At 45.7% G+C, this 12,893-nt stretch overlaps 1 protein-coding gene across 4 annotated transcripts in view; it reads right to left on the bottom strand.

Moving 5' to 3' along the window:
• The window catches only part of PRICKLE2 (prickle planar cell polarity protein 2), a 368,819-nt gene that overhangs the window by 176,497 nt on the left and 179,429 nt on the right, over positions 1 to 12,893 (bottom strand). The window contains exon 1 of one of the 4 annotated variants that reach the window (XM_008260884.5): positions 2,138 to 2,428. The exons of the other annotated variants lie outside the window; for them this stretch is intronic. The gene's annotated coding sequence lies outside the window, so the exon portion shown is untranslated. Of the gene's footprint in view, positions 1 to 2,137; positions 2,429 to 12,893 lie in introns of those variants that run through there. 4 annotated transcript variants of the gene reach the window in all.

Below are 12,893 nucleotides of genomic sequence, written 5' to 3'. Positions count from 1 at the left end.
GAAGTCTGGGGAAAAGGAGCCAAGAGTTTTTCCTGCTGAGGCGGGTGGGAGAGGGGCCGGCGGGGAAGCAGGCTCGATAAAACTGTCTCAGAAATAAATTCCATCTCGAGAAGCCCACAGAGGGAAGGGGAGCGTTTGTTTGGTTTCTTACATGGAAGTACAAGCCCCCCAAATCAAGAAAAGGCTTCTTGAAAGAGAAGCTTGCGAGACGGAGCAAGGCTGAAGGATCGTTGAAGAAAGATTGCCTTGTAACAGAGCTTTCTTGTATTATACCCAAAGCTGTGCACCATCTGAGGCTGATTCAGGAAAATACTCAAATCTCCTGGTAACTTCCTGCAGACAGGACGTTTAATCATCTCAAAGCCTCCACCGCAAAAGAAAAAAAAAAAAGTTAAAAAAAAAAAAAGAACCTAAACCAAATGATTCACACTCTTAAAATGAATCTGCCTTCAGAACAAGAACCGTTTTCTGCTTTTGAAATGCAGCCACGATTTGTTATTCTAACAAAGTGTTCCTTTCCTCCAAACAGAAATAAAAGTCGCTGAAGGAGGGCTTGTCCTGATTTCTGGTCTGCATTTCTTGAAACTTCCATCCAGTGCAGTTTCTCCTGGCAGGTTCTCAGAAATCCAGGGAGAGCAGGGGAGTCGGTGACGAAGAACACAGGATCATGTTTATGACCCTCCCCCATCCTCCACATTTGGGCCCCCATGGGAAGATGTTTTATTGGAGGACGAGCAGAATTAGCTGCACATATAAATTCTTCACTGCTCAGCTCACTTGACACCTTTATCTGAATTGCCCAATGGCTGGGAAGATTTGGCAACCACCGCTTCCCAAAGGAACGGCCCCAGAACCGCCTCCCCAAGTAGGATCTGTCTGTCTGTACAGACAGGGCCATGTCCATCGCTCTGATGACTCCACGAGCTGCGCAGATTAAAACATCTGTGTGCAGAGAGCAGGGAACCCAAAGTATACAAATGATTCATACCACCTAAACAACTGCAAAGGCAGGCCGGCCCAGCACAAGGAGGGCTGTGAAAAGCCAAAATAATTTAATATGGGCGGAAATGGAATTTGGCAATCCCCGCCTCAGACTCTGCTCCACTTTTGGAAGGCATGTCCTCCAGCTGCCTCATCTTAAAAAAAAAAAAAAAAAGAAAAGAAAAGAAAAGAAAAGGAAAGAAAAAACAAACTGACCCTCTGCATTAGGTTCTGGCTCCCAGCTTCTTGCTTAGGTACACTCCAGCGAACAGATGGCGATGGGGTGGTGTGGGGTGGGTGGAGCGCTGAAACAGCCTTACCCACCCACCTTCCAACTCTCCACATTATTTTGGTTTAAAATTTCCCAGGGCACACAGCTGCACAAGTATCCAAGAGACGCAGAATGCCAGTCTTACAAGTCCCGACTCTCACCGCAGATAGGACCTGGAGGAGCAGAAATTAACTCCCCCACTCTCAACTGCTTCCTGCAAACGACAGGAGAGGAGACAGGCTGCCCTGGGAGGGGACCTCCCTGCCACCATCCCTCCACCCCACAGTTCAGAGACTAAATGATCCAATCTAGAGTTGCTTAACATACAAGTCCATCAAAGAGACAAGAACGACTTTCTCAAGTTCCAGGAAAAATAGCAGCTTTTCCATTTTGGAGGATATAAGCACAAAATAGAAAACAGTGCAGGGGAACGTCAATCATGTTTTAAAGCAGATCTTCCCGGAGACATGAAGAAATGCAGTTGTTTTAGTAATTTAAGGAAAATGAGTAAGTAGGTCAACACTACTAAATGCACTTTAAATATTTAAGAGAAATGAACATCTGTTTTTAAAAATCAAGTTCGGAAGTTTGAAATGTTTCCCCTCGAAAAAGTCCTAATACACAAACAACATCATCCGCTCCTCCTGTTACCATGATCACCACTGTGGGTTAATAAAGTGACTGCGTGACAGCTGGCAGACACTGGGACCAAAGTGACCCTGGGTCCCCTCCGCAGGGCTCCCAGTCTCCCAGCGTCTGCGCAGCAGGAAGCATCCGTCCCGCGGCTCAGACTCCAATGCAAGGCCCCCTTCCCAAGTGAAATCCGGGGCTCTCCGCCCCTGCGCCCCCTCCGCACGCGCCCCAGCCGTGGCGGGGGCCACTTACCCGGCTCAACCTAGCATGGCTCGGCTGCTGCAGCGCCTCCGCCGCCCGCGGACCTGGGGGAGGCAGGGAGAGGGGGGCCGCCGACCCAAGGGCAGGGGGTCCGGCTAAGGAGCCCAGCGGGGCGTTGGCCGCCGACTGCCTGGAGCCGGAGGGGGCCCTGCCGGGGCTCTGTGCAAGGCGAGTAACATTCCCGGGGCGGCAGCTGCTGTGTGCGCAGCTCCGGATCCAAGCAAATCTCTCAGGTCCTGGGCAGAGAAGCTCCAAGCTCTCGGGGCTGCCTCCCGGCTGCTTAAAGGGACGCCTCCTCACCTCGCGCTCTGCTTATTGGTGAAAATTCCCAGGCACAGGCCAATCGTCGGCCTGTTCCCAAATTGAGATTTCAATCAGGGGAGCTACTGCTTTAAAATTAGAAAGTGCTGATGGGGGGTTGGGGAGGGGGCTACTCAGCCACCTTCGAGAAGCCGAAGGACACGAGCTCCGCGGCCTTTGCCCGCACAGGTCCCCTGAGCTGGCAGCGGATCAAAGGCCAAGCTTAGACGGTGCAGAGTGCGAGGAAGAAAGGGGACGTCTCAGACCCTCGACCTGCACCCCTCCTGCCCACCTCCTCACCTCACCCCTATCTGTCAAGGTCCATCAACTGACCTTCTACTCTTGGGGAGTCATGGGTTTCTGGGGCCCCTGCGTATGCCACCTTCCAGACGTGCATTATACTTGCACTGCCTCGCTGAATCTGTGTCTCCCTCTACACCTTAAGTTCCACCAGGGTAGAACCATTTCATCCATCAACAAGATGTATCACTGCCTGCCTGGAACACTGTGAGCTCTCAGTAAATATCTGTTGATTGACTTGACCGAATAAACGGAGGCATGAACAGTTAAACACGTCCTCGGTCGGCTGTGCCAATACGATTGTTAATTAAGAAACAGTAGGAAGAGGCCAAGCTTTGATTTCAGACAGAACCGCGTTCAGATACGGCCTCTGCCTCTTACATCACCTGGGTCCCAGTTGCCATCTCTGTCAAGCATGGTCATGAATTTGACCATCTCCCAGGGTTGTAAAGACTGCATTAGCTCGCGTCTAGACTACAAGAAGTGCTCAGTCAACAGCTACAGGATACTGAGTAGCCAACAGCTATCCTTATTACTGGGAATAACATACATTTTCAGGGGCTAGGATGAACTCTGCCTGGTGTGTTAGCTTCTTGGTGAGCACAGTCATTCATGAATGAAGTGCTGACTCAGTGCCAGACGTCCCATGCCAGGTACTGGGTCCGCCAATGAAAGACAAAGACTTTGGTCATAAGGAATTCATGTGAGGGCATAAGGAGGTGAGGTAGGATGGTGGAGCTAAGTGAAATGGATAAATTCAGAGAATTACATTAAATGGTACACAAGCAGAGACATAAGTAGAGGACTGTGTACTGTGGGATACATTCTAGCATCAAAATAACTGGAAACACAATTATTCAAGAGTAGGGGAATGGTTAAATAAATTATGGTATATCCATGTAATAGAATAGAATACAGTCAAGAAAATATATAGAGGCAGAGCTAAGTGCCCCAGTATGCAAAGAGCTCCAAAATATATTGCTAAGTATGGTGCAAAGGGTCAAACATATCACTGTTTGCATAAGTAAATCTTCCTAAGTTCAGCACACATCGTTATACTATAAATACATAAAATGCTTCTAGAACTACCTAAGAAAATGGTAAAGGTTATTATCTCTGACAAGGCAGATCTAGGATGGGAAGGAGATCAATATTTTAACATGCATCCTTATGTACCATTTGAATATTTTACATTGAGTTTTATTTTTAAGATTTATTTTCATTTTGTTTGAAAGGCACAATGAGAAAGAGAGAGAGAGAGAGAAAGAAAGAAAGAAACAAACAAACGAATTGATCTTCCATCCCAGGTCAGTCCCCAAATGGCTGCAATGACTAGGGTTGGACCAAAGCCAGGAGCCAGGAGCTTCTTCCAGGTGCCTTCCCACATGGGGAGCAGGGGCCCAAGCCATTGGGGCATTTTCTGTTGCTTTCACAGGCCATTAGCAGGGAGCTGGATCAGAAGAGGAGCAGCTGGGACTTTAACAGGTGCCCATATGGGTTGCTGGCATCACAGGTGGTGGCTTTACCCACTATGCCATAACACCGGGCCCTACTTTGAGTTTTTAAGAAGGTTTGGGCAAAGTGGCCAATGATGACAGCCTAAAAATCCCCACTCTCCAAGTACCTAGATATGATATAGAAAATTTTAAAAAATTATTTTACATACATAGCTGTCAATAAAGAAAGAACAACATTCAGGTAGTAGAAATATAGAGGCAATTGAAAATAAGAGAAAAATAGTGGAAGGCATGGAAATTTGTGTTGGCTATGAAGAGAGTGGTTGCCATTTGCAAAAACGTTTGTCTTGGCTCCCCAGGGCTAAGGTTTTAATGCCCATGTGGAAGAGAGACAAGGCCCCTCAAAACAGGAAGAAACTCAGGTTGTATAAAACCAGGAATACTTACTAAGGGATGTACACTGAGTGAGTATATCAATTTTAAAAATTGAGGAGCCAGTGTTGTGGCATAGTGGGTTAAGATGCCACTTGCAATGCCAGCAATGCCATATTGCTGCACAGGTTCAAGTGTTTGAGTCAAGTGTTCCACTTCTGATTTAGCTCTCTGCTAACGTGCTTGGAAAGGCAGTGAAAGACGCCCCAACTGCTTAGGCCCCTACCACCCAAGTGCAAGACCAGGATGGAGTTCCTGACTACTGGCTTTGGCGTGGCCCAGCCTGGGGCCGTTATGGCCATTTGGAGAGAGAACCAGTTGATGGATGGTATCTCTCTCTCTCTGTCTCTCTCTCTCTCCCTCCCTCTCTGTCACTCTGCCTTTCAAATGGATCAATCAGAAACCAAAACAAAAAGCAGCTCAAAGAAACTTGTCTGTCTCCACTTCGGTTTGCAACGAGGGGAGGGGGAAAGCTTCAGCTGAGCATTAAAAACCCGAGGCCTGTGGCTTTCCCGAGATTGAAGTGTAAATAACAAGAGTCAGAATCAGGAAGATCTAAGCGAAAAATTAATATAAAAACTGGCCTCGTTCAGCAAATGGGAAATTTCCCTGGAGAGTCACTTCTACAACCCAGGTTATAACCAGTCCTGCAGAGGATGAGCTCCCAACAGTGAATTACACAGCATTCAAGACCCTGCTAAGTCACAAGTCAACCAACAGGCGGGCCAGAGGCTCAGGAATTAGAGGTCATAAAACAACAGCTGAAAAAGAAGGTGAAATGTAAAAGTTTAAAATTATATAAAACATCGAAGCTAGAACTGAAACTTTTGAAAACAATGAGACATGCTGACTATTCCTCTTCCATGACTCACTAATATAAAAAAATTCCATTCATAGATTAAAAAAAGAAATTAGAAACCTACCAAAGAAAGGAATATAGATCTAAGAATACTACACAGAATGAAGCATAATGGGATAAAATGAAACAATAAATATATATAAGAGAAGTTAAGAGATACGAAGAACAGAATGGGAAGGGCCAACCCATGTCTAATAGGACTCCCATAGGGAAAGACTGCAGAAATTGCAAGAAGCAATAACAGAAGATATAATGGCTGCAAATTTTCCAGAATTTATAAAACTCATGAATCCTCACACTCAATAAGTACAAGATATCTCAAGCAGGATAAATGAACTGTAAGAACATTTGCAGTATTAATTATTCATAAAAGTGGTTAATAAACTGAAATAAAAAAGTAAAAGTTTAATAATGCAATGACAGAAGTACATATGCAGAAGGCACATAGTAGCCCAGAAGAGAAACAACTTCTACCATTCAGTATTTGCAGTTGGATGACATTTCCTGGAATCTCATCCCCAAGGACAATGACTGCTCAATGATGTAGGTTCCTAAAGACTTAGCTGTACATGATATATGGCACCTGGCTACCTGGGCAAGGTGGTGGTGATCTCCCAGGAAAGAAGAATGTATTTAGCCATCCAAAAACACAGCAAAAAGGGTCTGGCGCTGTGCCTAGCAGGTGAAGCAGCCGCCTGTAGCACTGGCATCCCCTGTGGGTACCAGTTCAAGTCCCAGCTGCTCCACTTTTAACCCAGCTCCCTGCTAATGTGCCTGGGAAAACAGTGGAAGAAGGCCCAAGTGTTTGGGCCTCTGCACCCATATGGGAGACCCAGAAGCAGCTCCTGGCTCCTGGCTTCAGATCGGTTATTGCGGCCATTTGGGGAATGAACCAGCAGGTGGAAGATCTCTCTCTCTCTCTCTCTCCGTCTCTCTCTCTCTCTCTCTCTCTGCCTCTGCCTCTTGGTAACTCTGCTATTCAAACAAATAAATAAATCTTTTTTAAAAAAATCAGAAAAAAAAAAACAAGCAAAAAAACCAGAGCTCCTGCCCATAAAACTCTTACTCTTACAGGAGAGGCAGAAGGTAAACGCCCCATCACAGGGCATCCTAGGGAAGCTAAACTACTATGGAAACATGGAAAAAGGGCATCTCTATTAACATTAAAAGCAGAGGTAGCCACTAAGGGCAGACTTCCCATAGGAAGTAATATCTACATAAGCAAATTGCTACTTGAAGGGAAAAGATTTTAGGACTAGGTATGAATGAATGTATTCAGTTATTTATTTGAGAGGCAGAGCCAGACAAATTCTCATCCACTAGCTCACTCCCCAAAGGCCTGCAATGGCTAGGGCTAGGCTCAAGCCAAGATCTGAGACCAAACTCCAGGCTGCCCATGTGTGTGGAAGGGACCACACTGCTTTGTGAACCATCACCTGCTGCCTTCCATGGTGCTCATTAACAGAAAACTAGAATTTGGAATGAAACCAGAACTTGAACACTGAAATCTGGACATGCGAAGCAGGCATCTCAACTGCTGGGCCAAATACCCAACCCAGGTCCCCCTTTAAATCCCAGTATTTCTGGGGCCAGCGCTGTGGCGCAGCGGGTTGACACCCTGGCCTGAAGCGCTGGCATCCCATATGGGCACCGGTTCGAGTTCCGGCTGCTCCACTTTCTATCCAGCTCTCTGCTGTGGCCTGGGATAGCAGTGGAGGATGGCCCAAGTCCTTGGGCCCCTGCACTCGTGTGAGAGACCCAGGAGAAGCTCCTGGCCTCGGATTAGCGCAGCTCCGGCCATTGCGGCCAACCGGAGAGTGAACCATCAGAGGAAAGACCTCTCTGCCTCTCCTCTCTCTGTGTAACTCTGACTTTCAAATAAAATAAAAAATAAATCTTTAAAAAAAAATCCCAGCATTTCCACTTACTGTCTTGTGACTACCACCAAATTGTATAACTGCTCTAGGCTTCATTTATCTCATCTGTAGAATGGAATTCATAACCCTGATTCTTGGGGTTGTTTTGGGGTTCAGGAATATATATTATCTAAAGCATTTAGCAGAGTGTCCAGCCTAGAAGTGACTTTTACTAAATGGGGATCTAATATTATTAATGGATAAAATCCAGTGTCTGAGTGGAAAAATAAATCTCTTCTGTTTGCACAGACGACTCCTAAACATGAAAGACAATGCACGCTTCAGCCGATTTTCATGAGACTACCCCGAGAAATCTGAAATGTTTACTACCTACCCTATAAAAGGCACATTATCATGTCATCAAAACACAGAGTTACAGACCTGGACCTTCTCATAAAGGAATTTAAAGTCTACTTCCCCCAAAATAACTAATATAGGCTGCATATGGTAAGTGTCAAAGAAGAGATTCTCTCCAGAGTTAAATCCTGAAACTGTGAGAGAATTCCCTCCATATCATTAAACCTTCAGATTCCCACCCACATATCACGTTGAAAGTATTCAGGGTCAGGCAGGGGGAGAAGTGTGTGGACCTTCCTCTCTGTTACTCAGTAGGTTTGTGAATGGCTGGAAGGGTGCATGCAAGAGAGACTTGTAAAGTCCAGCCACGGATGCCAGGTTGCCTGAGTGTTCGCTCTGTTGATAAGAACACAAAGCGATCTAGCCGATCCAGAGGGGAGGCCTGAATTAAAGTGGATTAAATTCAATAATGGCAAGGCTTGTGCCTGCCCTTTAAAAGAAGCACTGAACTGAGAAGTCCTGGAGAGGTGAAAAGAATTGGCCAACAACATGTCTTTCATTCATTCCTTCACGCTGCATTTAACAATCATTTATATAGCATCTCCTTTGAGAAACAGACTCACCTATAGGCTGAGTAAACATGGAAAAACAAGAATGAAACACGATGCCTGCTTTCCAGGAGCATTAAATGCAGTCATTCAAGATCTTCTTCACTTGACACTAACCAAGCCCTGCAACAGTTTTCCTTCTACCATCCAATGGCTATCAAATTTTGTGAGTCATCTCAAGCACATTCTAGGAATTAAACAACAACTGTTATGGAAAGGCAAAAAGATTTCATCTCTTGGGTGAAAACTGATTGATTAGTAGTGGCTTCCTGAAACGCTGACTTGACGAGAAGTCTGAGGGAAGAAAAGCATGGCTATGATTGATTAGTGATGTCTGTCATGAGGTTGGATAAGGAGTGACAGCTCTGGTGCTATAAATTTGACATCTCATAGCTAAGTCCAACCCCCTCATTCCACAGATGAGAAAACAGAAAAGATCTTTCCTTCTTCCTGTGGCATTTTAAATTCAGCAACAGTAGCAGGAGCACCCGAGGAGAACCTCCATATTTGAAAAGTTGCTGTAAGAGGCAAAAACCTATAGCTTGGAATATTTCTGATGAGCTTTGAAGATATGAAGTCAAACTCTTCATAGCCTTTGTATTCTGTGGCAAACTGACTAAATGGAAAAACCTACCTCCTGTGGTCTCCCTGATAGCTACAAAGTGCATTCCTACCCCACACAAGATGACATTAAATATAGATAATTTGAAGATGTTTGAGGACTTAAAATGCATCAACAGGCAGAAATGTCTATAAAGTGGATATATTCCAGAAAGACAAAATGAATAAAAACACAGAACAGCAATTAACATTTTAATCATTTTACTCTACTAAATGGTCCAGATATCATCAACTGAACAAAGGAAAAGGAAAGCCCTTCTTTGCTTCCATACAGACACTTTATATCCTGGGGACACTGTAACACTACCTAAGGAGATAGGGTCTGTCCCCATTAAGCAGCTCCACGTCCAATCAGTGCTCACCGCCAGCGCCCAGTCAATCACAAAAATACCCAAGCTCAGTTGCTGCAGAGGACAGAATCGTACAAACGGACAACAGATAAGCAGTAAGCCCAACCCTGCCTGATTCAGATACAAAGAACAAATTGTCACATTTGGTTCATATGCCAGCTCTTCTGTCATGCCAACTGCAAAGTGAATTTTATAGAAAACCAACTCCTTGAGAAACAGGTCTAATTAATTCAGTTACATAAACTCCAATGAAATATTAGGGGGAGGGGATGAGAGCGAGCGAGCATGCAAGAAATAGAGAATAAGGAAGAGAAAGAGAAAAAGGGAGGAAATAAATGAAAATAAAGAATACAGCATCCATATAAAAAGGATGCTCTGGAGACCTTGGGGTTGACCTTGATATCCCAAAAGGTATATTCTGACTTAGGATAACACAAGACATATTTACATTTTAACCAGCTGGCACTGATGAAGGTATGGATGAGGAATTAAAAGATGACTGACCACAAGTAGCTCTGTGATACATAAAATGTAGACAAGTTTTCCCCAACTACAAACTCAGTCATTTGCATGACACCTGCAATGATTTCTGGTAAATATGCTTTTATTAAGTGCTATGTACATGATTTGTCATTATAATATACAAAAACACTGCAAAATCCAGTTTTATAGGTAGAAATCTACAGCAACAGCAGCCAACATGCATTTTGTGTTCTTGACAGCATCCTCAGCATCTAAGACCCCAGGCACTTGAGATCTATTCATAAAATGAATGAATGAAACATTTCCATAGTGTGCTCACACTCCACACCTCCAGACCAGAAAGTTGCAAGGCAGCTTCCTGATTAAGGTCTTCCTTGTAGAGGCTCACAGTCAACGTTCCACCTTTGTGGCTCATAGAAAGCAAGGTCAGCCCTATTCCACCCAATATCCTTCAAGAACAGAGCCTTGTCTTCCAGCAACCCGGTTCTATCAAGGATTGCTCATGGACTTGGCTTCAAACCCTTGGACCATTCTCACCGCTCGAAGTTTGACACCCCAACTAAATAAGAACAAGGAACTATTGTTAGTATTATTGAGATGGGGTTACATAAGAAAACATCCATGCTTTTCAGAGAAGCAGGTAGATATGTAAGGCTAAAATAATACTCTTGTTCTCTTAAACAAAACAAAAAATTTTACAAATCCTGAAACATAGCAAGTGATGGCCCAAAGTACTGGGTCCCTGTGACACACATAGGAGACCCAGACTGAATTCCTAGATCCCAGTTTGATCCTAGCCAAGTGTTGGCCATGGTGGGCATTTGAAGAGCGAACAAGGAGATGGGACCTCCATCTGTCTCTCCAACAAGTAAAATAAACAAATAAGAGTTGAAAATAACAAGATGTCTGAGATTTCCTTTAAAATACTTAGACAGGAAGAGGAAGGATGTAAAGAAGGGAGAGCAGAAAAACAAAAGGAAAATGGGATTGATGACATAAAGACAGTCAAATTTTGATAATTGTGTTAAATTCTCTACCCAGCAGATGCCAGTAGCATCCCCTTTAATGATGAAAACCAAAAATCTCTCCAGGTATCACCAAATGTGCCTGAGCAGAGAATTGCCCCCAATGAGAACCAGGATGAATGTCAACCTAGAAATGTGCATGTGTGTGAAGGGAGAGAGGGCCAGGAAAGGAGAGCTGGCTGGTGGCTAAAAAAGGCACACTGAGGGAGTTTGGGCTTAACTCATGATATAAGCACCCCAGTCAGGATCTCCAGACCATCAGTCACTGGCCAGACCACATTAGATTGATCACTATTTTGATCATTAATCTGGCTCTCAGACTGGACATCAAAATCCCTTAATGATGTGATAGACAAATTCTCAGGTGGCCACCCAAGACTCCAGACCCCTGGAGTACACATGTCCCCCAGTTTTTCAAACACTAACTGGGGTGCCCCAGTGAGGGGATTTTGCAGCTTTGTGTGAGGTCCTCAGTCAACTGACTTTAAGACACAGTGGTGGCGCCAGCTCTGTGGCACAGTGGGTTAATGCCCTGACTTGAAGTGCTGGCATCCCATATGGCCACCGGTTCGAGACCTGGCTGCCCCATTTCCTACCAGTTCTTTGCTGTGGCCTGGGAAAGCAGAAGAAGATGGCCCAAGACCTTGGGTCCCTGCACCTGTGTGGGAGACCCAGAAGAAACTCCTGGCTCCTGGCTTTGGATCGGGGCAGCTCTGGCTATTGTGGCCAACTGGAGAATGAACAAGTGGATGGAAGACCTCTCTCTCTCTGCCTCTCCTCTCTCTGTGTAACTGTGGGGAGCAACCCGGACTGGACTGAGTTACTGGAATTAAGACTTATTCTATGCATCTGCTCTCCCACAATGTGGCGCTGGGAGAGGAGAAAACAGCTTCTACGCAGCTGCCTCTTGCCAACTTGAGTGATGACCTCCAGGAGCTGATCCTGCTCCTGATTGGAGGAGAGCAGCGTACTCGGCGTGTGGGCAGCCGAGTTGGGATTGGCGGAGGAGGACTATAAAGGAGGAGAGAGACAACATGCACCAGGAACATCTAAGGGGAACACCTGTGCAGCCCCCGAGAGAGCCGGCTGGCGGTGTGCTGCTCCCCTGCAGAAGTGGGGAATGTGGCCAGGGGGAACTGCCCTTCCACGGAGGTGGAAGGGATAGTAGCCAACCCGGGAAGAACCAGCAGCAAACCCGGGGAGGGCCGAGCAGACAAAAGAACAGCGCAGGGTCCTGTGTCGTTCCTCCACGAAGAGGGGGAGCGACATGTAACTCTTTCAAATAAATAAATAAAACTATCTTCATCTTAAAAAAAAAAAGACAAAGTGGTGATCCTCAGTGAGCTTGGTCTGACTGAGAGAGCTCTTAAAGGAGACTATACTCTCCCTGGAGACACAGTCACAGCTGGGGGGACCCTGAATGTATGACGTTGAAGTGGGAGAGGGCCACAGGCAATGACCTTGGAGTGGTCTTGAGGGGTTGAGAGAGACCTCTAGTTAATACCAAAAATGGGAACCTCAGTCCCATACCTGCAAAGAACTGAATTCGGCCTACAACCTAAATGACCTTGGAAGAAGACCACATGAGAACACAGATGGCCAACATCTTGATTTCAGCTTTTTGAGAACCTGAGAAGGCAGCTATCCCCGGACTGAACTTTGGACCCACAGCACTACAAGATAAAAAAGTATCAAAAGTGGTTACATCTGGCCAGCGCCGTGGCTCAGTAGGCTAATCCTCTTCCTAGCGGCACCGGCACACCAGGTTCTAGTCCCGGTCGGGGCACCGGATTCTGTCCCGGTTGCCCCTCTTCCAGACCAGCTCTCTGCTGTGGCCCAGGAGTGCAGTAGAGGATGGCCCAAGTGCTTGGGCCCTGCACCTCAAGGGAGACCAGGAGAAGCTCCTGGCTCCTGCCTTTGGATCAGCGCGGTGCGCCAGCTGTGGTGGCCATTGGAGGGTGAACCAACGGCAAAAGGAAGACCTTTCTCTCTGTCTCTCTCACTGTCCACTCTGCCTGTCAAAAAAAAAAAAAAAAAAAAGTGGTTACATTTGTTGTCATTTGTTATAGGGCACCAGATATCCCCAATCCAAATCCCAC

The sequence above is a fragment of the Oryctolagus cuniculus genome, chromosome 10 (genome assembly GCF_051225735.1).
Source record: "Oryctolagus cuniculus isolate XC-2025 breed Fujian yellow rabbit chromosome 10, ASM5122573v1, whole genome shotgun sequence".
NCBI lineage: Eukaryota > Metazoa > Chordata > Mammalia > Lagomorpha > Leporidae > Oryctolagus > Oryctolagus cuniculus.
This window is presented reverse-complemented; position numbering and strand designations above follow the sequence as displayed.